Here is a 5,417-nt window from a genome sequence, read left to right on the forward strand (position 1 = left end):
AAGAAAATCAGAACAAAGCAAAACTGAAAAAGTGTATTGTCCACATTTGCTCTGAGTTTCCTGCAGCTTTTTTCTATGGTGTGTTTGTTCCCTTCTTGTCTTGCTATTTGGTCTTGCCCAAGTTGTTGGCTCTGGACCACTGAACCCAGCCTATTAAAAAGTATACGATTTTTTACTTCTGTTTCAAGTTCCACTAACTATAAGCCTTCAAATATTTTTAAATGTTTGTTGCACCTATGTGGTTCCGAGTTTTGGTGCTCTGCCCTGGATCTGTTCTGCCTGTTATTCTGTGGAATTTCTGAGGGTGAGCTTTACTGCACCTCTACCCTCGCTGCCATCAAGCTCTGCCTTACATCTTAATTTAAAGAAAACAAAAATCCTCACCATTGGAACAAGATATAACAGGTTGACAAATGGAGAAAAGATTGGTGTTGTCAAAGACATCATTTTGCTTGGATCTACAATCAACACTTATGGAATCAGCAGTCAAGAAATCAAATGATGTATTGCATCAGGCAACTCTGCTGCACAAGAACTGTTTAACATTTTCAAGAGCATAACTAAGAATTTGAGGACTAAAGTGCACCTAATCCAAGTCATGGTATTTCCAGTAATCTCATATACATGGGACAGTTGAACAAGGAAGGAAGACCATAGAAAAAATGATGCATTTGGGTTATGGTGTTGGAGAAGAGCATTGCAACTACACTAGACTGCCAGAACAAATATATCTATGTACAGTCAAATAGTAACGATGGTGAGAATTCATCTCTCATACTTCAGGTATATTATCAGGATGGATCAGTCCCTAGAGAAGTACATTATGCAGGTAAAGTGGAGGGTTAGTGAAAAGAAGGAAGGCCCCTAACGAATGGATTGGCACAATGGCAGAAGCAATGGACTTAACTAAAACAAAAAATTGTAAAGATTGTGCAAGACTGGTCAGTGTTTCTCTTTTGTGCATAGGGAAATTATGAATGGCACCTAACAACAATAGCAATGTCGATTTATGTTACAAATTTAGGATTGAAGTCAGTAATGTTAAGAATGCTTTATCATGGGGCCATTAATACAAGGATTTTTGTTTTACTTCTTTGACTTGTTCACTAAGTGAAATTAATTTAGTTTTGAACTAGTAGAGCAGTGTAAGTGATAGGTGTATTTTTCTGTTTAATTACCCATTGTCTCTCAATTCCATACATATAATTTGTGTTGATGTCAGGAAATCTCTAAGTTTATTTCCTCTAAAGTTTATGTTTTCTGCATCTATTCATGGTTTACATTGCTTATATCATGCCTGCTCACTACACATCTCCTTTGGTGTATTTACAAAGAACAGTATAAGAGATAAACAATAACCTAAGTTGCAAGGAGATTTGCCCTTCATTTATATAATACTTTTCTGCATTTCCAACACAACTATGTTCATTGCTGAACTTGAGTTAACATAACTCTCTTTATCATCATCCTTGTATCTACAACTTATATTTAACTCATATTCAAATATTAGTGCTATAGTACTATTTTTCAGGTTGATTTGACCTGAACAATATTATAAGTCTCAATTTTGCAGGTTTATTTCAGATCTTAATTATAAGTCTCAGTTTGATAGGTTTATTTCAGGTCTCTCTTCTAGTCAGAGTTAGCATATTCATAACTTCATCAATAAGCGACCTTTACAACAGCACACTAAAGCTGTTTCAACAAGATATCAATGCAAGTTGTCATTCCCATTTTTCACAAATTTTCTATACAACATTTTTTATGATTTCTTATTTTTATACTCACTGTCACAGGTTTGCGGCTAGCAATAAAATTCCTTATCTGAGATGTGAAAACAGATAACAATAATAATAATTTTTAAAATCTCCAAGAGAAATGTGGCCATAGCCACTTAGATGATTCTTGTTCTAATAAGGTTCCAGTTTGCTATTATAACCCTAAGTCGCAGGCTTTGTACTCACTAACATTCCTCATCATTTTCCTAAACAGCAGATCCAGGGTACTGTTCATGCAAAGAATGAATTTTGAAAGCTTTCATTGTGTCAATATTAGCTTCTCCATCTGAGAATAGAAGTGTCCCATAGTCCACTTCCTCCACATAATTCCTACTTCATCCTGGTTACCTAATTTTTAGTTTCCTTTGAGATATTCTACTTGTGAAATTTCATTTCAAATACAAAGATAAGTTGTGTGGCTAAGAATTTTAGACTTTGAGATAAGAAGAAAGGCACAGTTAATAATTAGCAAAAATGACCCTTATGTTGATGGCATCCTTTATTTTCCCACTCACTTAGATAGCAATAAATTTGATTTAAATATGAGGACTTTAATTTTTTTATTATTAGATAAAATACATTTTTTTTTATTTTTGAAATAAATACAATGCTATATAGTATACAAAATAAATTGAAGCCTTACTTAAAGTGTATCTTTTAAGCTTTTTAACTCTTCTTTAATCAGAAGGAAATCAAATGTAAGTAAACAATATGATGTCATGAGTTAGTTAAATAAACAAGTAAATAAACACTACCCCATACCAAAAGACCAATATAGACTGACATTAAATAGCTATTTACATTAAATTATAACAAATATATGTCCATGAAATGGATTGGCAAAGTGGCAACTTTGCTCAAGCGTGTCAACAATTGTGAGGTTGGCCTAGGACTGGGCAGTGTTTCATTTTGTTGTGCATAGGGTCACTATGAGTTGGTATAGACTAGATGGCACCTAAAACAATAACATAATAATATAAATCATTAGCAGATATAATAAAAAAAGGTGATACTGAAATATCATAGAATTGAAGTGCCTCTTTAGTCAAACATTAAGAAGTGATGTCATCTAAATTTGTTTCATTCTATTTTATACAAATGAATATTGATAATGAATATAAATCTATAAATTTTGGTCTTACAGCTATTGAAAATATTTTTTTGAGCACCTGCTACGTATTTTGCTGTGTTATGGGAGTATAAGACATGAAAGAGATAGTGATTCATTTAACCATATTTGTACAGAGTCTTGGTGTAGTGCTGTGGGCTAATGCACTGGACTGCAAGGTGGGTTAGAACTGTAAGGTAGGTGTTTCAAATTCACCAGCTGCTCCTCGGAAACCCTTTGAATCGGAACCAATTTGACGGCACTTAACAACAAATTTGGGGAAGATGGCAGAAATAAAGAGATTCCGGGCAGGAATCTTCTTTTACTTATTAGTTCAGGAAGGATAAAGATTTCAAAATATGTTTTTGAGCAGGGACAAAAAGAGATATATAGTCTCCTTAATTTCCATTATTATATTCGATACTATTTTCTTATTCTAAAAAACTACAGTGTATCATGGTTTATGGCTTGAAGTAGGGGAGAAAATCTCCTAACGAATAAAAAATATCCATAAAAAATATCTCTTTAGTTCCTCTGTACTTTCTCCACACACACTCACTTGTGTCATCACATCATCACAAAGCAATAAGCGATGAGTTACTTAGCATCTCTTTTTCTTTCTAAGATCAGATAGTAACTCTGGGGCACTGTTAACAAATAAGATCCAAATTAGATGGCATAAGGCAAATGCAGTGTGGTACTTTGCCAATATCAGCTCAAATAACATTTTCCCAATTTCCCATTGATCAGTGGTTAGAATATTTTTTGGAACATGATTAACATTCGTGTATTGGTTATGAATCAGGCTGCTAATCTCACAATCAGCACTTCAAAATTACCAAAAATTACCAGAAAGATGAAACTTTCTGATCCCATGAAGATTGACAGCCTCGGAAACCCTGTACAGGGTCGCTATGAGTCGGAACCGACTCCAAGGCACATAACAACAACAATTAACATTGAACAAATGGTAGCAACTATTGCTACTAAATACTCCCCTTAAACACACTTTTTTTTTGGGGGGAGGGGGTCATTTCAACACTTAACACAAATTCTTAAACCAATTTTCAGTCCCTTGATTTTGTGAAACCTTCAACAGCATATGCCCTGGAAAAAGACTCCTTTCAGAACTAGACCAAGACACATGGCCAGCAGAAAAATGTTATTCGTCTAGCAGCCAAGTGTAAAGATTTTTGACATAGTTTATCCATAAAGCTTAGGGATAAATGACAGAAGACATATGGGTCTAGAAAGATTAATAACCAAATCTTAATCTGAAATCTGTGTCTAACCTTGTTTCTCTAAACATTCAACAGCTTCTATTATCGAAATTTATTTTCTATTTAACAAGATCTTTCTATCACAATGGTGTAAAATGATTCATATGACATATTTCCTGTAAATATCACTTTCTTTGAAATAATTTCTTTGTAAAATTGAGTATCCCTAATTCATGTAGCATTTAATCAAATTTAGGATATCTCAATACTCAATATACTGGGTTTGATGATAACCCATTGAATCAGCATTTTCTATATTGGCATAGAACACTAACATAATGTTCTATCTTCAAATTAATATGAAAATGGTTGCATTGAACATAGTAATATATGTTTCTTTCCCTCAGATTTTCTTAAAATTCTGGCTACATAAATACGTATTATAGATTTCCTAGAGTGAGCATTTGATAATTACATTGGTGAATGGAATGTTTTATTGATGTATGGTTAGTAGCATGTTCCTAAAAAACAACAGTTGAAGATATGCTGCTATCATTGACATTTGATATTTTAAAGTAAATTTTTTTGAGCAAATCAGAAATTCAAATATTAGGAATAGTTTAATCAATGAGTCAGTATAAACAAGGATACAGCTTAGGAAAATACTTTAGTTTTTATTATTAGATTACAATATTAGAACTACAAGGATCTAATAAATTTATGACTAGCTTTTTCTTAGGAGACCTGGTGAAATATTGTGAGTTAATGCACTGGATTCCAAAGTTAGCAGTGCACCAGCTGCTCCTTGGAAACCTTACACAGGGTTGCTATGGATTGGAACCAACCTGATGGCACATAACAACAAAAGCTTTTTCTTAGATTTATATTTTTCATGAAAGGACCACAAAAATTACAGAATAATATATTATCTCATACATTTGGAAGAAGACTTATTAACAACCTGTGATATGTAGATGATATAACCTCACTTACTGAAATGACAAGGACTTAAAATACTTACTAATGAAGATCGAAGACCACAGCCTTCTGTATAGGTTGCATATCAATGTAAAGAAAACAAAAAATTCTCACCACTCAACAAGCAAACAACATCTATCTAAATGGAGAAAAAAATTGACGTCAAAGACTTCATTTTGCTAAGGTCAACCATCATCACTTATGGAAGCAGCAGTCAAGAAGTTAAAAGATGTATTGCATTGGACAAATCTGCTGCACAACACCTCTTTAAAGAGTTGAGGGCAATGATGTCAGTGTGGGAATGCATGGTATTTCCAATAACATTAGATGCAT

This window comes from Chrysochloris asiatica, unplaced genomic scaffold (assembly GCF_000296735.1).
Source record: "Chrysochloris asiatica unplaced genomic scaffold, ChrAsi1.0 scaffold00002, whole genome shotgun sequence".
NCBI classification, from domain to species: Eukaryota; Metazoa; Chordata; class Mammalia; order Afrosoricida; family Chrysochloridae; genus Chrysochloris; species Chrysochloris asiatica.